The sequence below is a fragment of the Tamandua tetradactyla genome, chromosome 3 (assembly GCF_023851605.1).
Source record: "Tamandua tetradactyla isolate mTamTet1 chromosome 3, mTamTet1.pri, whole genome shotgun sequence".
Lineage (NCBI taxonomy): Eukaryota > Metazoa > Chordata > Mammalia > Pilosa > Myrmecophagidae > Tamandua > Tamandua tetradactyla.
This window is the reverse complement of record NC_135329.1, coordinates 32567574-32579780: the sequence shown is the minus strand read 5'-3', so window position 1 is coordinate 32579780 and position 12207 is coordinate 32567574. Positions and strand designations below refer to the sequence as shown.

The following is a 12207-nucleotide window of genomic DNA, read 5'->3' as shown; positions in this document are numbered from 1 at the left end:
GCCCTTGGCCTCAAATTCAGTAAGTCAGAATGATATCCAGGCTAGCTGAACTTGACTATAGCTTGCTAGATTATTTTGCATCTAATTAAGAATAGTACTGTTAAGAAGGGAGTTGGATTAGCCACATAGTTGAGGCAATTTTGACAATGTTAGTATCTAAGTACTAGCCAGAGTACCCTGTCTTGTACTGTGTTGTACTAGAATAATGTTCTTATTGTAGAAAATGATACACAAGACTATACTCTGATGTTGTTAAATATATAAATTAGATTGATTCCTTTGCTTTGCTTTCTTTGCTCACCAGACGAAATGATTGATCATAATTTGACTTTCTGCGTGGCACGTCAACATAGAAAGAATGCATTGAGCAAATGATTCAAATCTGTGGTTCCCTTTGATTATATATAAACTTCCAATATGGTTTGTTGGGGGTGGGGGGAATACATTGGTTGCAGCACTCTAATTTCTCTTGATCCCCTTGGCAGTTTTCATAAATTTTCATTTTATGTTGTTGAATTGGCATTCTGACTGTAGCAAGCCTGTCAAGTGAGACCATCTCTAGGAGACAGCTCTCTTCAATACACTTAACAGATCAGTTTGCTAATGCTGTGAGGATTAGTTTCTGACCCTTGGAAAACTCAACAACTTACTACAATCCTAGAAGGACAAGAGACAGCTTTATAAGTTGTTTATCCCAGGTGACATAGCCTGACTTCTGCAAAGCTGAGAAGTAAACCTGAGTGAGCTTTTCTTAAGTTTGTATTTCTGCGTATAAAAAACAGAAAAATGGCAAGCACATTGGTTTCTTTCTTTCTTTTTTTTTTTTTTACATGGACAGGTACCAGGAACGAACCTGGGTCTCTGGCATGACAGGCAAGAACTCTGCCACTGAGCCCTGGTTTCCTTTTTTAATTAGATAATTTTCATTCATGTTTTTATTTTCTTTCTCTCTTTTTTTTCCTACACCATTTATTACCAGAACTTTTCCATTATTACTAATTAATTAACCATTAAGACTAAAAATGTACAGAGTTTCTTCCCTGGCTTCACCCCGTTCCCTGGTAACCTGTATTCTAGATTTTGAATCTATGACTTGGCTTACTCTATTTCATGTCAGTGAGATCGACAATATTTGTCTGGCTTCTTTCAGTTAACATGATATCTTGAAGGTTCATCCATGTTTTCTATGTATCAGAGCTTTCATTCCTTTTTATAGCTGAATAATATTTCATTGTGTATATATACCACATTTTCTTTATCCACTTATTGGTTGCTGAACACTTGGATTGCTTCCATCTTATGGCAATTGTGAAGAATGCTGTGCAAATATCTGTTCAAGTCCCTGCTTTAAATTATTTGGGGTATATATACCTATGTTCTAGTTTGCTAGCTGCCAGAATGCAATATACCAGAAACAGAATGACTTAAAGGGGAAATTTAATAAGTTGCTAATTTACATTTCTAAGGCTGAGAAAATGTCCCAATTAAAGCAAGTCTATGGAAATGGCCAATCTAAGGCATCCATGGAGAGATACCTTGGTTCAAGAAGGCTGATGAAGTTCAGGGTTTCTCTCTCAAGTGGAAGGCACATGGTGAACACGGTCAGGGTTCCTCTATCGTCTGGAAGGGCACATGGTGAATACGGCGTCATCTGCTAGCTTCCCCTGTCTGTTTCATGAAGCCCCAGGAGGTATTTTTCTTCTTCATCTCCACAGGTCGCTGGCTGGTGGACTCTGCTTCTCATGACTATGTCGTTCTACTCTGCTCTCTCTAAATCTTCATTCTCCAAAATGTTTCCTCTTTTATAGAACTCCAGAAACTTATCAAGACCCACCTAAATGGGTGGAGACATGTCGTCACCTAATCCAGCTTAACCACCACTCTTGATTAAATCATGTCTCCAAGGAGATGATCTGATTACAGTTTCCAACATGCAGTATTGAATAAGGATTATTCTATCTTTATGAAATGGGATTTTGATTAAAGCATGGCTTTTCGAGGGTACATACATCCTTTCAAACCAGCACAACCTGTAAGTGGGACTGCCAGGTCATATGAATATTCTGTACTTAACTTTCTGAGGAACTGCCAAACTGGCCTCTACAGCATCTGCACCATTTTACATTGCCACCAGCAAAGAATAAGTGTTCCTGCATCTCTGCGTCATCTCCAACACTTGTAATTTTCCGTTTTTTTAATAGCAGCCATTCTAGTGGGTATGAAATGGTATCATTGTGGTTTGATTTGCATTTCCCTAATGGTTAATGATGTTCAGCATATTCTCATGTGATTTTCAGCTGTTTGTATATCTTCTGTGGAGAAATGTCTTTCAAGTCTGTTGCCCATTTTATATTTGGGTTGTTTATCTCTTTGTCATTGAGTTGTAGGACTTACATGTTCTGGATATTAAACTCCTATCAGATATGTGCCTTTCAAACATTTTCTTACATACTGTAGTTTCATTTTATATTCAAGATAAAGTCCTTTAAAGCACAAATGTTTTTACTTTTGATGATGTCCATGTATCTTTTTTTTTTCAGGTTGCTTGTGCTTTGAGTTTAAAGTTTAAGAAAACCATCACAAGGTCCTAAAGATGCTTCTCTATATTTTCTCCTAGGAATTTTATAGTTTTGGCTCTTATATTTAGGACTTTGATCATTCTGAGTTGATTTTTTTATATATGGTATAAGGTGTAGGAGACCACCTTCAAGTATTTCGCAAATGGAGATCCAGTTTTCCCAGTACCATTTGTTGAAGAGACTGTTCTTTCTCAATTGAGAATTCTTTACCCTCTTGTTGAAAATTGCTTGGCCATAAATCTGACAGTTGATTTCTGAACTCTGTTTGATCCCATTACTCTATATGTCTGTCCTTTTGCCAATACTATGCTGTTTTGATTACTGTGTCTTTATAATAAGTTTTAAAATCAGAAAGTATGAGTCCTCCAACCACTTCTTTTTCAAGGTGGTTTTGGCTATTTGGGGCCCCTTACCCTTACATACAAATTTGATGATTAAGTTTTCCATTTCTGCAAAGAAAGTTGTTGAAATTTTGATTGGGATTGGTTGACTCTGTAAATCACCTTGAATGGAATTGACATCTTAACATCATTTAGTCTTTCAGTGCATGAACACAGAGGGTCCTTCCATTTATTTGGGAAGGTTGTCTTTGATTTCTTTGGGCAATATTTTGAAGTTTTCTGCATATAAATCTTTTACATTTAGATTTATCTCTAGCTATTTCATTCTTTTGGTTGCTATTGTGGATGGAATTGTTTTCTTGATTTCTTCTTCTGATTGTTCATGACTAGTTGAATTAGTTTATTAATGCTGCTGGAATGCAATATACCAGAAATGGGTTGGCCTTTATAAAGGGATTTATTAAATTCCTTTGTAAAGGAATTTATTAAGTTGCAAGTTTACAATTTTAAGGCCATAAAAATGTCCATATTAAGGCATCCAGAGAAAGAAGCCTTGACTCAAGAAAGGCTGATGGGGCCCCTTCCAACATGAAAAATGGGCATAGCCCAAGTATTCCTAAGGAATGGAAGAAAGATGAAAGGTAATGGTGGAGTTACACAGAAAAGGTAGGGTTTCACAAATGAATATGATTGCTGAATCATTATATTGATATATCTTTGTTTCAGTATCTTAGAGCAGCTAGAAGTAAAAACCTAAAATGTGGAATTGTGACCCATACCAAACTCTAAAGTCTCTTCTACAACTAATTGTTATCATGTACTTTGAAATTTATTGCTTTTTTGTACATACGTTATTTTTCACAAAAAAGAAAAAATATATATTTTTTCTAGCTTCCAGTGTTTTGGAGCAGCTAGAAGGAAAAATCTGAAATAGTGAAATGGTAACCCATAACCAACTGTGAAATCTGTTCTTGTTGAAATGTACTTTGAAGATCATTGCTTTTTCCTTCTTTTCTTTGTATATATATTATATTTAACAATAAAAAACGTTTAAAAGAAATAAAAAGGCTGACGGGTCCATAACACCTCTGTCAGCTAAGGAAGCGTGTGGCTGGCAACTGCTAGGGTCTTTGGTTTCTGGTTTCATACAGCTTCCCCAGGAGCATTTACTTTCTGCATCTCCAGATGTCCCGGTCTTGTGTTAACTCTGTTGGTTCTGTTTTTTCTGAGAATGGAAACATTGCTCCATAATGTTTCCCCTTTTAATAAATACTCAGGCAAACTAATCAGGACCCACAGCTGGTTATGTCACATCTCCATGGAAACAATCCATTTAAAGTTTCTCACTCTAAACAATAGATCTGGCCCCACGGGATTGGATCAGGGTTAAAACATGGCTTTTCTAGGAGTACATAATAGTTTCAAACCGGCACACTAGTGCACATAAACACTACCAATTTGGGGGTGTTTATCTTGTACCTGCCACTTTGCTGAATTCATTTATTAGCTCTAAGATCTTTGTTGTAGAATTTTCAAGGGTTTCTCTATATAGTATCATATCCTCTGTAAATTACGGCATTTACTTCTTCCTTTCCAATTTGGATGCATTTTATTTCTTTTCTTGCCTATGTTCTCTATCTAGACCTTCCAGTACAATCTTGAATAACAGTGGTGACAGTGGGCATCATTACCTTGTTCCTGACCTTAGAGGAAAAGCTTTCAGTCTTTGAGCCTTAAATATGATGTTGACTTTGGGCTCTCCTTATGTGCCTTTTATCATGTTCAGAAAGTTTTCTTCTGTTCTTAGTGTTTTATAAGTGTTTTTATCAAGAAAGTATGCTACATTTTATGAAATACTTTTTCTTTGTCAGTTGAGATGATCATGTTTTTATTCCTTCATTCCGCTAATATGGTGTATTACATTAATTGATTTTCTTACATTGAGCCACCCTTGCATACCATGGAAGAATCCCATTTGATCATGGTCCACAATTCTTTTGAAAAGCTGTTGGATTTGGTTTGCTAGAGTTTTGAGGATTTTTACATCCAGATATTTATAAGGGTTATTGGGCTGTCATTTTCTTTTCTTGTGACATTTTTATCAAGTTTTGGTATGAGGGTGATGTTGGTCTTGTAGAATGAAGTAGGGAGTGTTCCTTCTTCTTCAACTTTTTGGCATAGTTTGAGCACAAATGGAATTAAGTCTTCTTGGTGTATTTGGTAGAATTCTCCCGTGAAGCCATCTGAACAGGGGCTTTTCTTCTGAGGGAGGTTTTTGATTGTTGTTTCAATCTCTATACTAGTCATTATTTTGTTGAGAAATTCCATTTCTTCTTGAGTCAGGGTAGGTAGTTTTTGTGTTTCTAGGATTTGTCTATTTCATCCAGGTTATCTAATTTGTTGGTGTATGGTTTTTCTTAGTATCCTCTTATAGTTCTTTTACATCAGTAGGGTCAATAGTAATATCCTCCTTTTAATTTCTAATTCTAGTTGTTTGGGTCCTTTCTTTTACTTCAGCAGTTTAGCTAAAAGGTTTGTCAGTTTTATTAAACTTTTCAAAGAACCAACTTTTGGTTTTGTTAATTCTATTTTTTTTATTCTATATTTCATTTATCTCTGCTCTAATTTTTATTGCCTCCTTACTTCTCCTTACTTTGAGTTTAGTTTGCTCTTATTTTTCTGGTTATTCCAATTTTGAGCTTAGTTCTTTTATTTGAAGTCTTTCTTCCTTTTTACTGTAATCATTAAGAACTTTGAATTTTCCTCACAGTACTTCCTGTGCTGCATCCCATAAGTTTTGGTGTGTTGTCTTTTCATTTTCACTTGTCACAACTGTTTTCCTAGTGATTTCCTCTTCTAGCCATTGGTTCCTAGATCTTCTGTCTAGATAGTCTATCCATTCTTGAAAGTGGTGTATTAAAGTTTCCTACTTTAGTCTACAACCATCTATTTCTCTCTTCAAATTTGCTAGTATTTGCTTCATTTATTTTGGGGCTGTGCTATTAGGTGCATATATAATATTCATAGTTGTTACATCTTCTTGTTGACTTGTCCCCTTTATCAGTATGTAATGACTATCTTTGTTCCTCATAACGTTTTTTTACTTTGTCTGTTTTATCTGATATTAGTAAAGCTTCCCCAGCTTTCTTTTGGTTTCTACTTGCATGGTATATTTTTTCCATTCTTTCACTTTCAACCAATTATAATGCTTTGAGTTTAAGGTGAATCTCTTATAGACAGCAGTTGGTTCTGTCATACATTTTTTTATCCATTCTGCTAGTCTCTGTCTTTTGACTAGAGTGTTGAAGCTATTTACATTTAAAGTCACTACTGATAATTCTTCTGCCATTTTATAAATCATACTTTTTTGTACCTCAGTTCTTCCGTAAATGCCTACCATCATATTTATCTGATACTTTTGTTTTGTGCCATTCTGTGCCCCTTCTTTATTTTTATCTGTCTATATATTTTTCACATATTTTCCTTGTAGTTACCATGGGGTTAAAATTTAACATCCTAAATATACAGCAGCAATATTTGATTTAATACCAGTCTGACTTTATTAGCACATACCTACATGGTTCCTGTACCTCTCTGTCTCTGCACCCTTTTTTGTACTTGTTACATATTAAATCTTTACACGTTGTATTCCAAAACCATAAATTTATCATTACTTTTTATGCATTTGTATTTTATTACCTACAGGTAGTAAGAAGTGGAGTTACATATCAAAAAGTGTGATACATTAATACAGGCATTTATATTTACCCAAATGCTTACCTTTACTGGAGGTCTTTATTTCTTTATGCTCCTTTGAACCCACTGTCTAGTGGCCTTACCTGTCAGTCTGAAGAACTCCCTTTACATTGCTTGTGGGGTGGGTATAATGATAGTGAAATCTCTGCTTTTGTTTATCTGGGAATGTTTTAATCTCTCCCTCATTTTTGAAATAAAGACTTGGTTGGCAGTTATTTTCTTTCAGCACTTTAACTTTTTCAACCCACTGCCTTCTTGTCTTTGCAATTCCTGATGAGATATTGGTATTTAATCTAATGGAGTCCCTTGTATAAAACATTTTATTTTTCTGTTGCATCTTCAGAACTCCTTGTCCCTTAAATCAACAGTTTGAGCAATAAAAGAAGAACGTGTTTTCTGTCCTCTTTGGTGTTCTCTGGACTTCTTGGATGTGCATATTCATGTCTTTTGCTGTGTTTGGGAAATTTACTGTCATTCCTTTGAACATTCCTTCTGTCCTTTTCTTTCTTCTTCCCCTTCTAGTATCCCTGTTTGATATTTTGATATGGTTGATGGTGTCTCAGAGTTCTTTTAAGCTATTTTTACTTTTCATAATTTATTTTTCTTTCTGTTCTTCATACTGACTCATTTTAGTGGCCTTGTCTTTGAGCACAGTGATCTTTCTTCTGCCGATTCCAATCTGCCGTTGAAACCCTTCTGGGAATTTTTCATTTCATTTACTCTGGTCTTCAACTCCGGTAGTTTGGTTTGGTTCCTTTTTAAAGTTTCTGTCTCTATATTCAGATTCTCATATTCCTCATTGTTCATTGTCATTGCTTTTCTGATGTCCTTTCAACAGGACTTCCCCTGTTGATTAAGAATTTGAATACTCCCTCTGCTTCCCAGGAAACAGAACTTCTCCTTTTTCCTGGGTTTTCTACTGCCTGACTTAAAGCAGGTAAGCCTTTGCCCTTAATCATCTGCATCAATTGTTCTGACACTGCTTTCCTTGTGTCCAGCTGCTTTTGTATGGATGGCACATTCTGTAATGGTGGTCAAGCTGGAGAGAAATTTCCAAAGTCAGTCTTTCCCAGCCAGATCAAGGCTTGGGACCTACAAAAGAAGCATTGGCTGGCTCCAAACTGCCCTGGGAAGGGCATGAGGTAGGAGTCATGAAAGGCACCAGGAGGTTCCTCCATGGCTCCCCGAATTTGCACTTTCTTGACGTGGTCCCAGCCGGTCATATGCAGTTCTTCAACTATCCTCTGCTGCTCTGAGTGAGCAGATACTATCTTTAAGTCTCCTCTGCTTGCTTTGTCCTGGGCAGGTTGGAGCAATGGCCACGCTCACAGCCAGGCCCCAGTGCTCAGAAACAGCTTATCAAAAGCAGTGATAAGTGAATGGCCTGCTCTTCCCCTCCCCCCAGATCTTGGGAAAGTGTTTTGTTTTTTCATGACCTTTAATGGCACCAGCAAACTACAACAAGGATGTACCCCACAGCTGCCTGCCATGAGAATGGGGCCTGGGCAATGGTAGTGGCTGCTCAGAATATCTACTATTACTTACCAGCCTCTTCCTCTTGCTCTTCCTTGAGTGCTATACTGTGTTCTCCTGAACTCCTGAGTTTTTACATAGTTGATTCAGACAGTTCTTGCCTGTTTAGTAGTAGTTCTGGTGGAAGGACTGATATGTGGGGCTTCCTACTCTACTGTCTTCCCACAATCCTTTCCAGCACATTGGTTTTAAGTGTGGTTTTTAGAAGTAAAAAAAAAAAAAAATCGAGGCCTGGATATTTTGGAAAGATGGGCCAAAACTAAGGTGGAATACAGCATAATTAAATGCAGAGTTTCATACTCTAAAAAGAGGGGAAAGTATAGATTATAAAAGATCATATATAATAGATTTTCACAAGAAAAAAGAAAGGAGCTTCTAGCAAGTTTATTGTTAGTATACTGATAGAAGTGTAGTATTCAGAACAAGAGAGATAATGGTTTTTCTGTATTTGATAATAAACATTTTGAGAGGGTCCTGAGCATTTCATGAGAGGGATATTGGTAAATTGAAGAGTGATTTCTTTCCTCATTGAACCCTTGAATTTGTTTGAGTGATTTATGGCTTATCCTTTCTGTACGGCTGTATATTTCAAGAGAAGCAGATCACAGCTCCAGAGGAGTAAATCATGATTAGTTTCAGCCAATCCTGATGAACCCATTTTCCTTGCCAGTGTTTGGCCAGGTGTAATTCCAGCCAGTAAGATGTGTGCTAGGGTATTTCAGACACATGTGTTCCTCTCTAATAGAAAGATTGAAAAAGGAAGAAATAATCATCTTCTTTCACAGGACATTGTCACGTCTGCATATGATGCCTGGAATGATGAGAACACTCTTAAAATCATAAGGAGAGCTAAATCAACCTGCTGATGGCAGAGTAAAAAGAAGTAAAGAACCTAGGTCCTTGATGATGTCGTTTTGAGCCACCCAAATAACAAACCTCGGAGATGCCTTACCTTGGGACTTCTTGTTATTATTGAACAATAAAAAATAAAATGAGTTGACCTTTAATGAGGTAATTGCTATATCCTGATATAGTTATTTTTTTCTATATTACATAGAACCAAAATGATTTCTAGCAGAGTTAGATTTTCCAAGGTAGCAGTTTTCTTGTCCTTGGAGATATTTAAGCAGCACTGGTGAAAGTTTGGACTACGTGACTTAAGATCCATTCCCACTAAAGATTCAATCTTTGCTATTCTAATCTCAAAATAATAAAGCAATCACATTTGCGAGTTACGAGGAATTGGAATCCATCTAGTGTCAACATTTTTTTTCTGCCTTCCTAGTTCTCTTACATCTCTACTTCCTGTAAGGGATAAATGAGGTGCACTATTTCTCATTATCTCAGGTAGCCAGTTTCTCTTTCTCTGAATATATTGTATGCTTGCTTTATAGTTTCCAGAGGGAAAGGAGGTGTGAAATAATTGTGTTATAGTGTAAAATATCTTTCCTTTTGCACTGCCTTATGGAGAGAAGGAAGTGTCTTGAAATATATGTCAGAAGCTTTGTCTTACTGTAGGAACTTAAATCTTAATCTTTTTAGCATAGTTTTTCCTTTTGGAAAATGAAGAAACTTTTCCATTCATGCTAATACAGTATGTTGTAAGGAGGAAATGAAATTATAATACTCTGGAAAATAATAGTAGAGGTAGGCATTTATTAGAAATGTTTTGTGCTATTTGATTTTATAGGTTGGGAGTACTTTTTTATATTGAGATGAAAAAGAATAGTTCAGGGTGGTATGACAGTGGCTCAGTGGCAGAATTCTCGCCTACCATGCCAGAGGCCCTGCCCTGGTTTGATTCCTGATGCCTGCCCATACAAAAAAAAAAAAAAAAAAAAGAATAGTTCATTAAGTTGAAGTGTCTGCTTTTTGAATATCAAGATGATACTGAGAAGTTAAATAATTTTAAAAACAAAAATGAAATACAAATGAATTTACCTTTATCCATTTTAAATGTTAACAGAAATAATCAAATTCTTAGTATGTTTAATATTGGGTTACCTTAACTTTATATTAGAAAGAAAAGGCATTAAAAAAGTTTTGAATTCAGGTTTCAATTCCTAACATTACCCAAAGGTTGTCTGTAAAGAAGGCTATCCACATATTATTGTGATGCCCCCTCTTTTTTTTTTTCTTTCATCTTTGTGAAGCTTCAGTTTTGTGAACTTACTTTATTCTTTTTTATCATGATGTTTATTTGGCTTAAGCTGTCAGGAAAATTAAATTAACAAAGGTGGTTAACAAAATGATGGTCTTCTTTCGTACCCTACCACAAAATGACAGATATTAGAAGATGAACTCAAAACAAATTTGTCTTCTGAAATAGAGGCATAACTGGCAGTTTTTTGTGGGGTTCTTTTTTCCTTCTAGATTTATACTTCTTTCTTTAAATTGTCCAAGACCCATTATGTTATTAAAGCTTTTTCATGTCCAACCCCAGAATTCTCCATCTCCTTGCATAACAGCATTTTAAAATTAAACCATGGCAAACACTGACATTTAATCAGTAGGGAAAAATTTGTTTGAACCTTTCCTATCCTTCATGTTGCATATTGTAGATATAATTAAAAGTGTTCTTGTCTTTTTGCTCTTAGGGAGCCATATCCATCTCTCCTGGGTAGTGACAGACTCCAGATCTTTTTTATTATGATCTTCAACAAAACTTACTGATCGCGTGTTTCTTGCCTAGTAAGCTCCCCCCAGCTGATCTGCAGTAATATAATCAACTATGGAATTATATTAATAGATCTTAATGTGTTATGTCCCCTTACCTGCATTTTCAGTAAAACCTGGGAATACCTGAAGTCATTTGGGCCTCCATATGCCCAGTGGTCTCAAGGTTGCCGGTGGTCTCTGAATGCTGCCTACTGTACTTAGACAGGAGTGGTATGCTTTTGCCTTTCTCCTACTCCTTGCTGCCTGGAGCAGTAGTTGCCTTGCCTCCAATCATTTTTTGTTTTTTTTTTATTTTCAATTTTTATTGAGATATCTTCACACACCATACAGTCCATCCTAAGTATACAATCAGTGGTTCACAATATCATCACAAAGCTGTGTATTCATCACTATGATCATTTTTAGAACATTTGCATTACTCCAGAAATAAATGAAAAAAAGAAAGAAAACCCCATATATCCCAGACCCCTGACCCCTCCCTCTTATTGCACAAGTCTTGCAGTCTGCCTTATTTTAAGACTTAAAAGTAGAGGTAATTGCCTCCAGACTTTTAGCTCATTAAAAAGGGTCAGTTTCATGGGCCTGCGACCTATACAGTCACACAGGGCCTCAGGCTTGGTTTAATGTTTTCCTCTTGCCACCCTGAAATTAGTAATAATTTTTTTTGAAGGACCCACATGTTCATTATACACTGGGCACTAAAAATTAGTGTAGTCATCTATCAATAAACTTTTGTTCATTGCTTACTTCCTCTCCTCTACCTTGCGTTTGGTTTTCCCTTGTGGACTTCCTGTGCTGCCTCTTTGCTTAATGTCCTCCCAGTCCGCTTCGCACCCCCATTCTTTCTCCTAATCACCCAGCCAATCCTTAAGTGCACTTGTGCTCACATTTTGGCTTTTACAATTGCTTGATCATTCTACCAATCAATTACTGTACTTTTTTGAACTTTAATTTTACTAAGACTCTCTTGAGAAACCTCTGTAATAATTTTCTTCAGCTTCTGCTTGTGATTTTTATACTTAAAAAAAAACATTTGGGCCTGTTTCTGGTCACTTAGATTCTGATCTCAAGAATCCGTCACAGATTAAAGGTTAAAGGTTGGCTATAATAGTGTCCTGGTTTGCTGTTTTGCCATTGGAGGGTCTTCAGTACCTCATTGTGTAAAATGAGTAAATGAAACGATCTATACTCTAGAAAGTAGATTATCACTGAGATTTTTTTTTGTTGTTTTCCTGTTTGATTAGACTATAGAATATGGCCTCAGATATAAATATTAGGAAATTAGGATTATTCCGGGGGAGAGAGAGAAAGTAAATAGG

The 12207-nt window shown here is 36.2% G+C and overlaps 1 protein-coding gene across 3 annotated transcripts in view; it reads left to right on the top strand.

Annotated features, from left to right (window-relative positions):
* Positions 1-12207, top strand: part of XKR6 (XK related 6) — a 339020-nt gene that overhangs the window by 98685 nt on the left and 228128 nt on the right. Inside the window, exon 1 of one of the 3 annotated variants that reach the window (XR_013172451.1) lies at positions 5575-9220. The exons of the other annotated variants lie outside the window; for them this stretch is intronic. The gene's annotated coding sequence lies outside the window, so the exon portion shown is untranslated. Of the gene's footprint in view, positions 1-5574; positions 9221-12207 lie in introns of those variants that run through there. 3 annotated transcript variants of the gene reach the window in all.